The 20,213-nt window shown below is 35.5% G+C and overlaps 1 protein-coding gene across 1 annotated transcript in view; it reads right to left on the bottom strand.

Moving 5' to 3' along the window:
* Positions 1–7,446, bottom strand: part of LOC113091754 (disks large-associated protein 3-like) — a 121,858-nt gene extending 114,412 nt beyond the window's left edge. Inside the window, exon 1 of the mRNA XM_026257384.1 lies at positions 7,183–7,446. The gene's annotated coding sequence lies outside the window, so the exon portion shown is untranslated. The remainder of the gene's footprint in view (positions 1–7,182) is intronic.
* Positions 7,447–20,213: the final 12,767 nt, after the last annotated feature.

Below are 20,213 nucleotides of genomic sequence, written 5' to 3'. Positions count from 1 at the left end.
ACCCCTACCAGTACACACACACACACAGAAATAAAGAAATACTGCAGCATAAACACAAGGGAAGTGAACAAATGCATACTATAAGTAAGGAACAATTACACTGACATTAGAGTCCAGATGACCCAGCTTTTCTACATTTGAAGTAAAAGCCATAGGCTGATATTTCTATTTTTGCTCCACAGTCGTAACACAAATGACTGTAGCCCATGGTCAAATCAATAGTACTGTTGAGTACTGTAACCGATGCAGGAGTCAGTGCGGACAAAATGAATAGAAGCATTTCGTCTGAATTACTGATTCAGCTCACTGCAGGGTGCACCAGGGGAGAGACTGCAGGAGAGAATGAAATGAAGTGATAGAACAACACATATATAGATAAGACATAACACTAGAATGATAGAAACAATAGATGGAGTAAAAGGCTGATAGTATGATAGAATGACTGATAGAACAATAGAAACGATGGATGGAGAGATTTTTATTTTATTTCATTATTATTTCTTTTCCCATGAAGATTGTAAGCAAATAACTTCTTACATTTTGTCCTCTGGCTCAAATAAAGATATCGTATATCAATGTTGACTCAATTTTCACTGAGGAATCTAAGAAGACACAAGAAAGGATGGAACAGATACACTATCTTCCCAGAAAACACAGTGCAGTACATTCTGAAGCTATCAAATAACTACACCAAAAAGCACGTCTGCACATTTCCCAATTTTGTAAAAAAAACAAAAAACTCCACTGAGGCAAGAAAACTTGCATTTGGAATGACTTATGGGTGAGTAAATGATACCAGAATTCATCATTTTTTTTTTTTTTTGTTGTGATCTGTCCCTTTAACACCAGAAGCAGTGAAGATAAAGAGGAATAGAGAAAGAGAGAACTGACTGAGTAAGCATGTACAAAAAAATGGCAGGTCTACGTGACGCTGAACCTGATGCAGAAGATATAAGTGTGTTCTCAGTGCTGTATGAAACAGCAGCTGGAGCAGCATGGGAGATGAATTGTGTTTATTATGTGTGTGAAAGGGCTTGCTGATGTGCTCTACAGCCTCCTGGCCTGCTTCCTCATCTTTAGTTCCCTGGATCAGCGCGTTAAAACTGGATGAGCTTCCCCTCGGTTGTGCATGACCTCACAAAACACCACAGAGACATGAATCAACATGGCCAAACACTTGCAGAGGTTCAAGACCGAATCACTGCATCTGAGCCTCGCTTTCCACTGACCACCTTTTTGAATTCACATCCAGAAGTCTGCTCCACCTTACCATACAGAATGTGCTTAAACGCTGATCATTAGGCTACGAACCAGTGAGATTTTAGTATCATTGAAATATTGCCGTAGTCTTTGATGATGGTTTATTATACTTAACTAAAGGTACATTTACACAACAACTATGAACTAAAAAAGGAATGCATTTTGAAATGTTTACACATACGTATGTGCATTAAGTCACAGTTTTTACAGATTTGCTTTTTGAAGTTTACACAGAGATGATATATCATAATTTATTATTATTTTTTTTTTTTTTTTTTTGCATTTTGAAACCAGTTTTGAAAAAGTTTGCATTTTTAGGCCCCCAAAAAGCTGTTGTCATGTAAATAAACGGCCAAAACCCATTACATTTTTTATATTTTTAGTTGAAAATGGTTTCGTTCAAATGCCCCTTAAAACTAAAACTCTTATGAAAATCATTAAAAAAATTTGATATAACATAAAAAAATAAAAATTCAGCTATAGTTGACAAGATAGCATTTCTGATTTTATTTCAGTTTAACTTTAAGAACTAAAACAAAAAAATAATTTTATAGACAAAAAAAAGACAAAAACACCCACACACAAAAAAGGATAAGATAAAAAATTAACAAAAAAAATAAATAAATAAAAAAAATAATTAAAACTGATATAAAAATAACTGGTTTTATTAATATTTAGATATTTAAGATACATTTAATTTTTTAGCAATTTAGTTGTTTTTGTAATTTTTATACTTTAATTTTTTTTTTTGTCTTAGTATTTCAGTATATCAATTTAACCTAAATCAACGTAAAATATTTGTATGTATTTTAATTTATTTCAGGTTAAATTTATTTTAAGTAACCTTTTTATGGTTTTAGTTTCAGTTAACTATAATAACACTGCTATGAAAAAAAGGAAATTCTATATTTGAATAAACCACTTACGTGATGTGTTTCCTATTCAAATGCAACACACTGGTGAACAGCAGCTCAATTTTCCCTGAGGAGCAAGATACAAGAAAGGAAAGAACAGCTACTCATTGCACATTATATACATCTGACTTCTGACACCACAGTACATTCCACAGCTATCAAGTAACTACACGAAAATGCACATCTGCAAAATCTAAGACATTTACTGAAAACACGGTTTTGTCTACAAAAGAATGTCACAGAAAGGAACATCATATATTGCATGTCTTGAATTGATATGCAGTACAGTTCTGGCTGTTTGAGTGAAGAAATACTGTGTTCTTTTATGTCTTCAGGCATAAATACAGAATTTGGATCTGTATTATCTAAGGCCTAGATGTAAAGCATGAAATATATGGCTCAATGTGCCCAGGGTTCTATATTGTACATATATAAAGTTTAATAAACAAAATGTGTTTATTGTTAAATCAAACATTATAAATGATATATTCCATCTGCAATTGTGAGTAGAGCATTCGAAGAATGCAGGGTTAACATGGCTTGACAAGCTCGGAAAAGCCAATTATTTGGACATCTCTGTGGTGAAGCGTCCTTTGCTCAGGCAGAAAGAACAGATCACACCTCTGAAGCACGTTAAAAGGTCAGGTAGCAGTTTCGCCTTTCACCGAAGTTTCATAAATTGGTATTTTTCAGAGATCATTTGGTGAGACAATTCAAGCAGAAAGATTATAGATTTTACATGTTTCATCATTTATACATTAAAAACAATGCTAAAAGGATGCTATACTTTAAAAACTGCTCAGAGGTTGGTACATCTTCAATTGTATACATTTATTAAAATTGTTAAATACTTTAATGTTTTCAATTATATATTTTTTTTTTTTCGCTCACACATTCCCCTGTAATATACAGTACTTGCTTACAGCAATTCTGTTATAATAAAGATACCACAAAAAAAGTGCAGAGAGAAGAAGAAACTAGTGAAATAATTGATGTCCTGAGGGAAAGCAGCACACAATAAATATATAATGTGGGGCAGAAATTGCTGATAAATTAGTTAGCTGAAAAAAATAAAAAATCTGTATCTACAGTATGCGCAATACTTTTGGGTCTACATGTTTGATTATCTTTGTTAAGCATCAGATTCTAAAATTATAATGCATTTAATTCTAATTTTGTTACTCCTATAAATAAAACATGAGACGTTTGATTTATATATACGCACACAGTCCTGACAGACTTATCAAGTTCTGACAGAGATGACACAAGGCATGTGCAGTATTCATCAGTAGACGTGTTCCATTCACTGTTGTCTCCTGCTGAAAATACAGGCCACCTAATGTTATAATAACAATCATTTACAGTACACGGCTGCACAACCGGTATGTTTCTCTCTCCCTTCTGCATTTAGCCTGCTATAAGCGCAATAGTGTATTGGGTGTAGCTCTGTGGGTGGTGTGATTTGCAGCAGTAATATACAGTTGCTGTGCTGTATCCCAAAACACGTTCTCTCCTTTGAAATTGAGGTTATTTTCACCATGATACACCTCCATTAACACGCACTGAACTACAGGACCATTACATGTAGAGAAACATGTTATGATAGACTTGTTTGGTTCTGTTGGGTTTGTGTCCATGTGTTCATTCTCTTTTTTTATCGTATCTTATACATGCAAATGTTTTACTGCTTGAGATGGTGCAACAGAAAGTGCACATTTTAATAATAAAAAAACTGACTTGTAATTAATCCTGATTATTGGAGTATGTTTTACAAGAAAATACTATTCTAAAATGTTATTCCAACACTACAAATGTTAATACAGAAAAAAAAAAAAAAAAAACATAAAAAAAAAGTTAAATAAAATAACTGTGACATTGTGAGACTCACTCAAACTCACTCAAAACTCACTTTTAAAATCTGATATTATAGGTGGCCTTGACTTCCATCAAAATGAGCATGTGGATTTTTCACTTGTATTTTTTTTTTGTCACTTGGATCTTTTTCTGCCTGTGTAATATGTATGTGTTTTTTTTCTCAAGTACTCCAGCTTGAAGCTCATTTCAACAGCAATTCACCAAGCTAACACTGGTTTTGGATTAGATTAAAGGGGTCATATGATGCAATTTCAATTTTTCCTTTCTCTTTAGAGTGTTACAAGCTCTTGGTGCATAAAAAAAATATATGTAAAGTTGCAAAGACTACTCAAATCCAAAGAGACATTCTTTATCAAAATTCTGTCACAGCCCCCTAAACCGGCTCGTTCATACCTCCCCTCACTTCTATGTCACTATGTGGAAATGTTTGTGTAACGCTGCCCAAATGCTTATGCTAAGAAAGAAGGCAGGCGTGGTTTCAGTAACTGCAGTTAGTGTTGAAGCAGCCATGTCAGGGAGATGCTGTGTGTATCTAGGTGAAAGCAAAAAGCACTTTATTTGGCCTTCTGAAAGTAGATGCATTTAGGAATCTTTAAGATTACTTACAATAGGACACCATGAACTTAGGAGAAGAGGCTATTCTGACTTTGCTACAACAATCTGGCACTTCTGTATCAGCTACTGTAAGTTTTGTTATTAGTTCAAGTATTTGCAATGCCTAGTTTTGAACGTTGCGAGAGAGAGAGAGAGAGAGAGAGAGAGAGAGAGAAATGGTCACACAGTGGAGTCAGCTGTCTTAACCGTCCGAGGCTTGTGTGCTGCAAACACATACGAGCTTCATCACTGTGTCTGTCACATGACTCTGTTCCCCTTTCAAGCTTGAACTGATGGTAAAACTAAGGACATTATCAACTGTCTTTATATTTATTTTGAAAGATGAAGCTCACGATTATGGTAAGAGTCATTACATTTCTGACAAGTGCTTGTGGTGGAGAGAGGCGGGGCATAGAGGACCTACAATAAATGTACAGTATTTGAAAATTGATGTGTTTTTTGAACATTAAAGCATGTCAACATATTCGGTTATGCCAATTACACAAAATGAGGATCTTTAAAAAAAGCATCATATGACCCCTTTAAGCATTAAATACATAGCTTTGATGTATTTTCCAGCAATAGAATATTAATTCTGAAGTCACACTCATTCAGTCAACACAACAGAAACATCACAGATCTCAGCCCAACAAACACCACCCTTCCATTAACTGGAGAAATTGACACTTTAATCCACTTTCGATCAGCACCTCACAGAAACACACACACTAAATGCTAGTGTAGCCATCTGTTCTGCAACAAACATTTAACAATCCACTGTCATTTTCTTTTTTGTACATAAAGCATCTTGCCAGGGGGGGAAACAAGCTTGATACTGTTTGTTCACAAGTTTTTTTTTCCTCAGACTCTGAGTTTGTTACTGTACTATTGCTGTCGAATCAATTTCATCACACTCTGTAAACCTTAGTGAGAAGAAAGTCGCCAATAACAGCACCAACACGCCGCCTGTAATAAATGCCTGATGCTGCTTAGTACTGTAAATCATTCCCAAGACTGTCAGACTGCCCTTGAAGCTCCTTGTTGTCTGTCCACTTTGCTGTTTCTTGTCCCCAGAGTCTGGCAAGACATTAGGATGATAACATTTATACACAAATATGCATATGCACTGACTCGCACCATTTTTAGCTGTCTGTTCTGTCTTCTCCTGTCATCGTATCTTTGTGGAAAACCATCTCAAAGCTGACATGCTCCCAGAGAGACCAGGAAAGAAAGAGAGAAACAGCGGAAGATTGTGCCAGGTCAGAGAACAAAGGAACATAAAAAAGACAGCAGTCACAGGCCCCCAAAAAATGTGTTCTCATATCCCAGCTTAACATGTGGGCAACTAGAAGTCATTATTACTTTGATGGCACTATCAAAACATTGCTGTTTGGTTGAGTATTCCGACCAGCAGGGTTACCAGGTCTGAGAAACAAACAACAACCAGTTATGCTTTATTTAAAAAAAAAAATTGATTTAACCCGCAGACTACAAAACAACCTGCAGCAACAGTGTAATAGTAGCCAACTTTCATAGGAAAACCACAGAAACTGCAACACTGCCGACCAGCAACGACGCCTCAACTAATGGTGCGAGTTTGGGGAGGCGTTATCTGTCTGTCTGACCAATAGCAGAAGGGTTCATGAAAATTAAGTTGTTTGCTAAAGACATAAACCCCTTGTTTCACAGACCAGGCTTAAGCCTAGTTTCAGACTAAAATGTAAGTCTGAGCGGTTTCAGCTGAAAGAAACTTGCACTGACTGATCTTAAACCTATGATTGCTTTTGTTTCGTCTCAAGATGCACACCAATAGTGCACAAAAAAGGGCACATTTATAAAAAATTACTTAAATGTCCTAAGTGTACTTATTTATTTGTATTATTATTATTATTATTTTTTTTTTTAATTTGAGCACATGGTTTGAACACAATGTTGCTAGAACTAGAGCTTCTTGTTGCAGTTTTATTTCTTTATTTGATGAAAGCTATGTAAGAAAATATAAATCAAAGAAATACGAGTTTACTAAAGAAAAACTTAGTAAGTCTTAGCTCCACTTATTATTATTATTTATTATTTTTTTTATCAAAAGGCACTTGAGGCTATATTTTGCCATACAAGATTAAACATTCTCAGTTCACATATTATTGGCAGGTGTGATAAAGTTCATTTTAGATGATAGCAGGACAAACCAGGAGAAATTTGACCTGTCATACAAGCCATCTATCTCCTGTCAAGAGTTTTATCACAGTAATAACATTTTTGATTCAAAGAGAATCCTTCACTACAGTGTAAACTGCCATGAAATAGACTGTGAACTAAATCAGACAAGACAACAAAGTCTCTTCACTGCAAAACAGGGATCACTGCTCAGAGCATGATCCACACAAGTTTCTTCACTTCATTGAGCCTATAGATGAAGGGTCTGTTTGGTCCTTCATTAATCACATAGGTGACTTAATTGGTTGGGGGGGGGGGGTATGGCTGAGAAACACCCAAAGGTTTCATTGTCATAAATGTCACGAAATATTTTTTAACAAACCTTTTCCAGCATGGAGAGACCTTTCACAGAGAGAACACAGCAGTCAGTTAAGTGCTTCATATGCATGGATTTTTTGGGTTGTTTCGATTCAGTTTCCTTTCCTTTCAGTCCTTAGTTGTCATGGTTGCTGAGTTGATTGTGTCATTCTGTTCAGGTGTGCATCTTTAAGTATTCTTGTTTGCTCTGTGTATTTTTGCCTTGTCCAAATATCCACACTTGTGGTCTTTGCACTTGACAACTAATATGACACATTTCCTGTATTTGGTCCATGTGTTCAAGTGAGGATGAACTTTTCATTACCTGATGTGACATACACATAGTGTCATAAAAAATAAAACTCTTTAAATAGCTTTATTTTAATTTTAAATTGAAATACTTTGCATTTTAAAACGTACTTCTAAATGTCTGTTCAGTAGTCCCTACAACATGACAATTTAAATTTGTGGTGCTTCTAATTAAGTGATAAAAAGCAGATACAAATGTTGTACAAAATAAATATCACCACTACTCATCTTTGCACCAATAAAAGGTAAAAACACAGTTTTTCTACCAAATGATATGTAATATCTTATTCTTATATTAATATTTAACTTAGGTTTCTGTGACCTCTTGTGAGATCTCAGCAAAAAGTCTTTATAAGATTTATTTCAAGAACATGCCTCGAATAGCGATCAGGAGTGGTATTCAAGATAAATCGTGTGGATTTTGCCCATTTCAAGACCTGGGACAGTCTTACGCATGCGCTCTCAAGTGGCCAAAACAGCAAGTGTGGGAATTTGGACAAGGCATTAAGTCAGCCTTATTTCAGTTCAGTTTGCCCGGTCTGTGTTATGGTTATGTTTATTCTGTCACTGGACTTATCTTTGGTGTTTATTACAGGACTGTTTGCTTGTACCTTTGTCTTTGTGTGACTACCACAACCAGATGTACAGTAACTTTATGAAGTGTCCTACGTTAATTATATTATAAATCTCTAAAAACTCCAATAAGGGAGAAGCTGTAAACCTCTGTTTTATCTGTAATGTTGTTTCTGACCCCAAACAGAACACGATGGCTAAACCCAAGCTAAAACTGCAACTATGTGCTTTTATGGATGGATAATATTCCTTATGAGTCTTCAACTTCCCCAAAGGCAAAAATGTGTGCCTTGTTTTTGTCTCTCTTGCCGTTCCACAGAAATCTGACATATGTTTTCACAGTGCACCTGCAGTGTGCTGTCAGTATAGCTCAGTTCTGATTTATTTTAAGCTATTTTTTTAATATATATATAAAAACACATCCCCCCACATGTTTCTTCCCCTCCTGCTTCCTTCGGCGCGCCAAACATTATGACCAACCTTTAGCCCAGCAGCACATGAAACAAACTGGACTTGGCTACCATCACGTTCTTTCTCTCTTCCCTGTCCCTCCTTTCATGGAGTACAGTGGCTGGGTGGAGAAGCAGAGTGAGATGAAAAGCAAGCAATAAAGTAAAAGAGAGGGAGGAAAACTGGCATCTGTTAGCGTCCAGCCACAGCGTGGGACTGATAAATCCAAAACCAGAGCCACCTTTCAATTACCCAGCATGCCTGCCTTTGAGATTAATGAGGACCCTTGGTGAAACCCAAATACTGGCAACAGGGCCCTGCTCCAAAAACAAGGAGTATAGAAGAAAAATAAAAGACTAGAATTAGCTGCTCTAGCAAAAACTGCTAGCTAAGGAACAGATGACAAAAATAATTGAATAGTTATAAAAAAATATTTCTCAGTCAATGTTTTGTCTCATTTCTAAAGCATGTTCTTTTCTTTATTCTTAATATTGGTCTATGGACAAAATGTAATAAATAAAAATCTCCACCTTGTCTTAACCCTCATGATGTGTTCCAATCATTTTGACCTACAGTAGGATGGATTTTCTTTTCCTCATAAATGCTAATGTTATCACATCGGACTAAAACTTAATATGCGTGCTCACAAATGTCTGGTATAGAAAAAAATAAAAATACTTATAAATGTATTGCTATATTATTTTATCAAATAAGAATTATGTGTGCTCAAAAAGAATAATGAGAGAGAGAAAGTTTTAGTCCCTCAAAGTCACTCAATTTGTCCGCACACTGAATTTTTATTTCAAATCAGACCAAAAAAGTTCTCAAAAATTCTCAAGGGCAGAAACGTCTGCTTTTTGTCTGTTTTTATTATTTTGCACTTTTGTTACTTTTGTATATGGATAATAAAAACATACATTTTTGGGTGACCTTTTTTGGTCTGATTTGAAAAATATTTCAGTGTGCGAACAAATTCAGCGACTTATGCTATATTATTACCAAATATTGGAATCAATATTTTTATCAACTTGCTGGCAGTAGCATGAGGACACTAGCCCACATGGGTATCATGAGTCCCATTACATCTTCATGAAATTCTAGTGAGACATGCTGCTAGCTACAACTGCTAGCAATAGCACTCGGATGTTTAACCTCACAGTACGAGACCCACTCGGTCTCTCTCTGTCTGTGGGTAATCACATCAACCCCTGCTCTACCATACCAAACACTGGCACATATCCAAACACAGTGCCATTACCATCCAAGCATTCAAAAAAGTCCTAATTTCTAACTGAACTTATCATTTAAACATACTCTTATTATATCTGCTTACATCCAGGTGGCACATGCCAAATAGCAATTGATTTATCCTTGGGTTGTTCATTGCTAATGGTCCTTGAGAGGCCCACTTGCTGTTCCATAACACTATCTTACTAAAGGTTCTCTAATAAAGCCCTGCACTGTAATCCAATTATTATAATCCATAATACACTGGTGACTACAGTATGCGCCAAACGTCTACAGTACCACTCAAAAACGGCTCCTAATCGGTTCACAAACAAAGTACCTTTACTGTATATAGAGCAAGATTTTGTCTGTTGTTGCCTCTAAACAGAAAAGCCCACTTGTTCAGCACTTCAAAATTATATTCAACTCAAAATTGTATTTGATAAAAAAAAAAGAATAATTGTATACTATTTTACCTAAATAAATAAATACAAAACATTAAAATTAAACATTTTAAACGCTATAAGGGAATTCTATATTTAATGAAATGACATAAAAAGTTTTGTTCAATTTATCATGGAGCGTGTGGAGAGATGATGAGGCAAGGACTCAAGTTACAGGAAGAATTGTCTGTCTTTTCAATAATAAAATAAAACAAATCAACAAAAACCACCCCGAGGGGGAAAAACAAGCAGACATAACACACACAAAGTAAAACAACTGACGAAAAACAGATCAGCATAGGACTGAAGTCACCAGGGGCCTGTTCTTTGTACGTCACTTATTACATCCGAAATTAAATGTTACATCCAAGATGATATCACCGCGCTAATCAGGTTAATTCGGTTCTTCAAATGCTCCGATTGTTGATGATTAGTGTGGCTGGATTGAGTTATCTGAGATAATTGCGCATTCAGGGGTCGGTTTAAAAGGGGCTATGTATCCATACTCGAAAACCATGATCAGCAGTGCCAGCGATTGGCTGGCGGCAATGTAATGACATCATATAATAAAAAATAAAAAAAGACACCTGATGAAAAACTTGACAAATTTCTGGACTTTTATAAGGAAACAGCCAAACAAAAAAAACAACATAAATGTTATAACAGGTAAATGGAATAAGCACTGTTTTTATTTTATTTTATTTTTTACATTATTCCCCATTACATTACATTATTCAGATTCACAATTTATAATATTTGTACAGTCTTTACATTTGTATTTTAATTTAGTAATTATTATATTAAAAAAAATTTGTTTTTTTATATAAGCCAAGAATGGTGACCCATACTCAGAATTCGTCCTCTGCATTTAACCCATCCAAAGTGCACACAAACAGCAAGTGAATACACACACACACCGTGAACTTACACCCGGAGCAGTGGACAGCCATTTATGCTGCGGTGCCCATGGAGCAGTTTGGGGTTTGGTGCCTTGCTCAAGGGCACCTCAGTCGTGGTATTGCCGGCGCGAGACTCGAACCCACAACCCTAGGGTTAGGAGTCAAACTATATAACTGCTAGGACACTTTCCCATTTTTTTTTTTTTTTTTTTTTTGCTATTTAATTTTATATTTGGACAGATTTGTTACGTGACAGCATTAATAAAAGTTTCTTTAGGATCAAGATCATGTTATCTGCATCTCCTGGGCTCCGTCAAGCCACTCCCATCATAGCCATCATCACTCAAAATAAATGCACAACACTACATTATCTGCAAGACTCGAATACAATTATGGAGTAATAATTTTATGAAAAATAAATATTTCAGTTAGTAAAACTGTCTGTGTCTGTAGTAGGCTATTAAGGACTACACAACAATATTATATTATATTTAAATATATTTTTAAATGATTATTATTTTAAATTATTGTCCCTGGATTAGAAGTATACTCTTAAAATAAAGTAGCGTTGGCAGCGGACATATTTTGAGCATCAGTTCTGGTTTAAAAGATGCAGTCTAATCCTATTGACATGAAATAAGCTACTCTCAAGCAGATTTAAGCTTACGGACCTATTGCTATAGCAGCAAGTCCAGGAAGCGCTTCAAAGAACCAGATGATCCAAGATCACGCCAAATCATCATCAATCAAATCCAGCTAACTGATTTAGCGATATTATGAAGAACAGACCCCTGGATAATATATAGGGAAACAAAGTAGGAGGGTAATGAGGGAGACACAGGTGGAGCAACTTACAATAATAACAACAATAATACAATAATAACAACAATAATGAGGTAACAAGATGGGCGTGGTCAGACAATAGACAGGACATGGCATCAAACAAATGCAAAACAAGCCATGTGCTCACAGAAAAACACAGTGTCATCTAGTGGCCATCATGGGGACACCAGCTCAAGACTAAATTAATACTGTAATTTTAAAGTTTTCCTTTCCAAGACAGGTTTATCATGCAAAACTTAACATTTAATGCAATGCACACTGTCTGCATTCTAATTAAAGTAGAGCTTTAATATAAATGAACTACATGAGTAAATATAGATAAATTAGTTAACCTCACTAATCAACTAGTCATACATTTGAGCAGTGATGAGCTAAAATCATGCACCTGTTTTGCTTTATACTGCACAATAGAGTAAAGGGCTGCAGCAGGATAAAGCAATAAACATTATTCACAGTAGTCCTGGGGTGAAGGAATGTCACTTCCTGCCAAGTTATGGTAGGATGGAAGGATGCCGTGTCTAGGGAAAAGCACTTCCATTTACAGCCTTACACCGAGACTTTGCTTGATGCAAAAATAACTTTCAGTGGCTCTGATGGAATTGCTTACACAATGTGTTCAGAAGACAGAGCTCTTAATTTTAACAGTTTAAATCTACACCAAGCCTGCAATCCTTCTCTCCCATGGCACTGGAGCAACGCGTATTCAATCTATTTCTATGAAGAGAGAAATGCACTTGTTTCAACAGAGTGAACCATTTAAAATATTTATGCTTGTGATATCAACAATACTAGTCACATTATTTCTTTTTTTGCCCGCAATGCATGCATCTTCTTTCCCTCTTATCTTCATTTATTTATTTACATCTAAAATATTGGATGAAAATTTTAAGAAATGTTTTGCCTTGCCAACTAACTGAAATAAGTTTAAGCTGAAGCACTTCAGTTACTAACAGGAAAAAAATAAACAAATAAAACAAACTTAAAACTAAAATGAAATAAAAATAAATTAATATATAATGTAAACAAAAATGAAACCACCACATTAAATTAAATTAAATTGAATTAAATTAAATTAAAAATATATAAACCAAATGTAGGCTAATTCAAAATTTTGTAAAAAAGTATAAGAGTATATAAATATTAATAGGATAACACTGGGACAGTCCGTTTTTAACAATAAGATCTAAATTATTTTTTTAGGATTCATCCATCCAATTATTTAGAAAAGCTGTTACTGGAAGACTAAATATACATTTTATAAAACATGAAAAAAATATAGATGAGTCTTTATTCATTAAACTTTTAAGTTGTTTTTATATTTTATGAAGGTTGCCCTAGGCCCCTGCATGGGGAATATTGTGCAACTTTCGAATCAGTGCTTGTGTTTGCATTGACATATATGTCTTTCTCTTTCTCTGGTAAATTAGTATTTAAAAATAAATAAATAAATAAATAAATAAATAAATAAATAAATAAACTGTGTCAATGACTGCCACACTTCAATTTTATGCTTGAACATTTCCTTTAATATTGGCAGCACTTAATTGCTCATCAACTTGAGTGTGGCACCGATGCAAGCCTGCTCAGATTGTTACTATTCATGTCAGGACTGAACTCAAAGCTCTTTACGCATCTTGAAAGGGCCAGGGTTTATCCGATACTTATAAAGATCATCAAATAACATACAGAAACAATCATGTATGCAAAGTTATAATGATTAGCACCACACTGGCTTTCCAGCAGGAATATCTTGAGAGGAACACTGATGGGAGCTTTGGAGACATGCCGGCTGTCAATCACTCCGAGTCTGTTTGCATTGTGGAAAGCTGGACCCAACAGCTGCCAGAAAAGTTGGAAAAGGGGATGTGGGAGCATTTCATCCCTCAATGAAAGCAATGACACAATTCTGCCTGATGGACTAAACTGAAGCTGACTAGGATTTGACAGCTCCCCTACTGAAAAAAAAATATAAAAATTACCAACCCCTAACTTTTTCCATAGCAGGGTGGAAGCAATCAAGATGGATGCTTCAAAGTGACAGAACATTTTAAGCCATGGTAACTAACATCAAAGACAAAACAACTCTTTCCTTAAAACAAAAAGAAAGAGAAACTTGATCAGCATGGTTAAGCTCAAAACTGCAGGCCTAATGACTTGCTATTGTTTTTCACTTCCTCAACATTTAAATGATGTATGTTTTGCTGAGGAGGTACAGAATTATCCAGTTGTTTCAGAGATTTTTGGCAAGACGGCACACTATGGATAGGAGTTAACGAAGGCATGGTGTTGGTGGGATGCTGTGAGAGACAGGCCCCCTGGGGGCCGCATGCTTGCAAAGCTCTGCAATAATAAGGCTGGACTGAAGGAGACCTGCTCTTCCCCCAATTCCTCCAGATAAACTCACTGATGGTTCCACTTTAATTGGACAATGGTAGTGCAAAAGCTAGTAATGCCTCACACAATCAAAACAAGCACACAAACACATTCCAACACATAAAGATACACATATAGTCTTAAAGAGACACAAGTATCCGGAGGACAGGACAAAATGTCGAACTACAAGCTCTAGTAAGCAAGGTCTCATTGGTGCAGCTATAGGACCATTACTACTTGGTCTGATACTAGAGGAAAATCCTCTGTAATATTTCTGACTATTAGCACACTGACATAATGACATGGTTGATCTTGCTGATAAAGAGTACGTCAGCAGTATGAATATATATATATATATATATATATATATATATATATATATATATATATATATATATATATATATATATATATATATATATATATATATATATATATATATACATATGTATGTATGTATGTATGTATGTGTATATATATATATATATATTTATATATATGGCCCCCCATTTAGGCTACTTTCTCCTCTTATACAGGCATCATACATTTTTCGCATGCTTTCCTCTCCTGGTTTTATAATGGAGGTGTCATGTCATATCCACCTTTTAAATTGGTTAAACTCTCTTCTCATTTCCTCTTTTAACTGTGGCTGTTTTAGGAATAGCCTTCATGAAAAAGCAATGAAAAGCAATGTATGCAGTAAGCTACTCATAATCATCTCTCATAATTAAGGCATTAAGTGCCCCAACTTCCTGTGGGTGCCAGGACTCCTGGCTGGAGCAGTGTCAGAGGTTTGGCAAGGTGAGCTGGGGCACTAGAGAGAAAGCCTTTTCTTTCTATGTTTGTGATCCATTGTCCTCTCTCCTGTCCTTTCACACACAGTGTATGTAAGACCCAGGGGCAATGCTATTTGGATTAAAGAGGAAAGGAGCTTCACAGACACTCACCCTGATAACCTATACTAATGTGTATCCAATGCAGCAAAATCAGCAGTCAGCACGATTCTGTTCATCTACAGTGCCATCTCGCTCCTTTCTGACACACACAAAAAAAACAGCATTCTCAGCAGGCTCATTATGATGGGAGATTGTGTGTGTGTGAATCTCAGTGTATGGAAGAGTTTTTTTTTTTCATAGGTTCTTCTTAGACTGAGAAGGAAATGGACTCCCATTGGAATGAGGCACAGTGCAAAAAAAGGTACCTCTTTATATATCACAATTGCAACACTGCTTCACATTACTTCAACTTTATATCTCACAATGCCGATTTCATTTCTTTTTAATGTTTGGCAATTTATTTATTTTTACTTGGGAGGCTGGGGGAATGTGGAAACAGGCTTTCATACACTTTGCTAATTTGTTCTCTAGTCAATTCAAGTCATGTTTAATCATATACAGGTGCATCTAAAAAATTTGAATATCATGGAAAAGTTATTTATTTTTTGTAATTTAATTTAAAAAAGCTAACTTTCTTATATCCTAGATTCATTGCACACAAACTGTGTGCACATGAAGTGCTTTATACAATACAGTGTTTTATACAATGCAGCTTGACTGTAATCAACATGAAAATAATTCAAACTTCATCAAATATAAGGTGAATTAAAATCTGCTATAAAGCAGCTCTTTTGTCTAAATATTGTCATCATTTAGCTTCAGTCAGTTCAGTGTTGTGTCAGTTCAGTTCAAGTACTGATGAAAGTTCATCAATTCTGAACCACTATAGATTAAAAACTGTCTGCGGAGGTTGAGTCGTACTGCAGCCCCCGCTGGCTGTTCATTGGCTGCAGCATCTTTTTTCTAAGTTCTAAAAAAATACCGTAGACGGCAAGGCACAAATTTAGATATTCATTTATCTAATTAATCTATAGCCTATGCACAAAGACAATATGATCTTTTTGTCCCCTTTTTGTTTTAAAGCTTGATGAAGAGAGAGAGCGCAAGTAGCTGCAGCTGAGGAGGACAGTGATGCACGCGTACAGGAGTGATTGACAGTTCGCGGCACTGTGTACAAAAAATACTCCGCTACACAATTATTTTGTTATTTTCGTTTAAGCTTATTAACGTTAGCGTTACAGAAAGGTCTGATTTACGCACTGTTACAGTCATTGTTTTTTTTTTTTTTAAACAATGACATTTGAGTTCATGATTTTAATGTTGCTGTTTCTTGTGGCAGACTAAATGAAGAGTAATGTTTCTTGTGGCAGACTGAAGAGTAATCCGGCAGAGTTTTATACTGAAACTTTCCGTCTAAAAGTCCTTCCTTGGTCTTATCCATATTTCTTTGCACGTTGAACACACATAGGCCACAACTGGAAATAAAAAAAACTGCAACCGCGTTAATTGCGTTATTTTTTTTTAACGCGTTAAATATTTCAAATTAATCGAATGCGTTAACGCGCTAATTTTGACAGCACTAGTATCCATTTAGTTAAAAATGACAGTGTTACAACTTCACATCCAATTAAGATCCTATGTAACAAAGAACATAACTAGAGATTATTTTATCGTTATAAAACATGAATCCCCTATTTAAATTATATTAAACAATATAACCAGGCTTGTTCAACACTTCTTAAACGACATCTTTGCATGTGCATTTTGTGTCTCCTCCTGTAAGTATTTCAAGCAGTAACTGCATGGTGCTGGTAATTCAAGTGTTAAAGGTATACAATGCCCTGCTTTCTATTGAATAAACTATACTTACACTAATGAGATCTATCTCTTAATGGCTATTCAATGAAGTGTATCTTCACACACACACACAAAAAAATAACGATCTGCAGTGACTGCGCACACCCACTAACATAAAGTGCTTAGTGAAAGTCCAATGAGTTCATTTTCCCATCACCATCTGCATAAACAATAACTACCAAAAATGAATGCATACAAAACAAAGAAGCCTTGCTTTCACTTTAAAGTAAAATAAACAATGAAGATAGGGCTATGTCAGAATGCATTAAGGTTTCATTAAATATAGTGAAAGCATCCATTACCTGACGCTTGTGCATTCTGAAAAGGCTGGCAGGGTTTATACAACATTTGAAATCACAAAGAATTGCCCATAAATTCAAAACAAAGCTGTCAATTATAATATTTCTTAACCCCACAGTCTGTCTCTCTATATTCCATATGTTTACTGGCTTCAAAAACACAACATCTTGAATAGCATTGTATGCTTCATCTCATTTTCAGCTATTCAAGTATGCTTTTCATTAATGCCTTATTGTTGAAAAAATCTTTGCATCTATTCCATAATCAACAAAGCTGATGTAACGCATCTCATTTCATCAGTCGCACTTAATCGTCCCCTCATTGGATTTAGTTGGCTAAGGATGGTGGCAAAAAACGAAACACACTAGTTGTGGCTCGAGCAAATGAGATCACTAATGTATAAAATAGATGCTGAATTATGTTATTGTTGCTACAGCCTGACTCAGAGCTAACAACCTCCAATGATATTCTCAATATCAAACAAAAGCTTTTGGAACTTCGGAAACAATAACAAATACTGTAACTGATCATTTCCTCTGCCATTCCACAGAAAGGAGCCTTTTACATACAGAACAGTTTTACTTGTGTGTGTGTGTTTATGAAAGTATGAACCATCTGTTCTGTTTTACTGCATAATTATCTAAAGGAATAATCATAAAATCTGTGACTACTGCAGTCCAGGTACCTGAACTGATACCATAAAAATTATTATAGCTTGTCCACTCATCTACACATATGTCCAGTTATAATGTTCTTCTTCTTGATTGATGGAAAATGTACACAAACATCTATTTTACATAGCATTCTATTCATCACTTGCATTCCACAGACAGTAATAATCTAGCAATAACTGCACCAGGCAAATGCCGCTTTTGGGAATAAGGTGCAATCTATAATAACCCTAATTTACATAAAAGGTGGTATGTTCATATTAAAAAGAATGGCAATGACTTAATTTGATTAATTAAGTGTTTATACGTGTGATTTCAATACATTTAGCACATGATTAAAATGTATTGTGGGTACTTTATAAATCAGATGTAGGTTTTTGTGCTGAAATACCAGTTAATACAAATAACGGTTTTGTGAATCCACCCCTCGATGCTGTACAAAAAGCAACAGCAGTGAGGAAAATGAAGAGAAAAAAGAAAGAGTGTTACATAATTACACCAAGAAAAACTGAAACTAATGTATAGACTAATACATACCAAGAAAAACTGATGCTAATGTATAGTATAATACATACCATTTAGCACTAAATTGCTGAATAAAAATATGCATTACATCAATCAAAAGTGACAGTAAATACATTTATGTTATATTTCCCCATAACAAATGTCTCTTGAGCACAAAATCAGCATATCAGAATGATTTCTGAAGGATCATGTGACACTAAAGACTGGAGTAATGGATGCTGAAAATTCAGCTTTACCATCTCAGGAATAAATTACATTTTAAAATATATTAAAATAGAAAACAGTTATTTTGAAATATAATAAAATTTCACATAAATAAATAAATTGGACTTTTCCTGAAGAATGTAAGCGATACAGTCACATCAAACACTTGAGGGAGTTTGGACTGGAATTATTTTTTTTAGTGATGCAGAAATTAAAAAGTTCAACATTTCTTTGTGTCAAACATATCCTTTCAGTCTTTAGCAGAAGGCAGAAGAGACACAATGATATCCTTAATGATGAAACTTGACCGTTTCTGTCCTGAATGACAGAAACCCATTTGATTGACACTTCAATATCTGGTCTCATTCATCTGGAAATGGATTCTGGTGCAGAAGGCTGAGGGGTTACACAGGTGTCAGCGCTGAAGAATGGCACAGGCATTACAGAGATATCAATTCCTCTGAGCTCCTGACTGGCGACTGAAGTGTTGTTTCAGCTGGTGTTTTGCAATATGTGTATTGCTGGGAACAACACAATTAGCAGTAATGGCGTTATTACCCACCGACTGATGCCACTCCATTTGCATTCCATCCTCGAGGCAATGGACATAGCTCAAATAATATTTAATAACTGCATGTGATGCAAGACATGTCCTAAAAGATACTACATTATAAAAGACAAACTCCAAATTTCTGTTTCTGCCTGATTTTGTTCTTCTATCTCAGTTGAAGTATATCATTTACATACCCAAATGTCATTTTTCTGCAGAAAATGTTGAATAAAAAATGATAATATACATAGAAGAACAATTTTGTCCAGATAATGAAATGCACTGAGGTCCAACACAACACAAAGTGCATCAGCGTGTAACGGCACTGATAAAACATGCGATGATGTGACCTCAGACACTTAACTCAACTCCACCATTCAGTGATTCAGTGACATCCGTCTAGCCTGTTTCTTTTAGAATTAGACGAAAAGTAAAAAAATTTACTGTGTAGCTAATGTTCTTTTTCCACTCATTTGTTCCTCAGCACGGCTGTTCATCTGTTCCTTTTGGACCCCCTCCCACCATTCAAAGTTTCCACCCCATAATAGCCGTGAAGCAAGCCAAGCTTCTGAATAAACCTGCTTCTCTCCACTCCATTTTAATTTCAATTCTAATTGGTCTACAATGTAGCCTTCTTGCTAAAATTAATCTCTACTACAGCGCACCACTGTGGAGGTAGACTGAGTTTGCGTGTGGGCCATTTGCATCTTTTAATTAGATACCTTTGCTCCTATCGTTCAGCCTCGTCATCGCCTCCTGGCCATGCAATGCTTCATTTCATCAATAATAAGGTGCATGTATTCGTTGTTTAGGCATTTACATTGGATTGTTGTTTACACCCATTATTTACCGTACCTCACCCTTTAAACCCTAGACCCTAAGCAGTTGAAAATGCATTCGGGACTGGTCTTTACGGGGTTGCCATGGTGACCAACTGAGTCATCCGTTGCTCTGCTCTGGCTTTGGGAGATTCATCTGCTAACCTCTGCCTGCCTG

This window comes from Carassius auratus, unplaced genomic scaffold, assembly GCF_003368295.1.
Source record: "Carassius auratus strain Wakin unplaced genomic scaffold, ASM336829v1 scaf_tig00214282, whole genome shotgun sequence".
Lineage (NCBI taxonomy): Eukaryota > Metazoa > Chordata > Actinopteri > Cypriniformes > Cyprinidae > Carassius > Carassius auratus.
The sequence above is the reverse complement of the archived record's forward strand: the minus strand, read 5'-3'. Positions and strand labels throughout refer to the sequence as shown.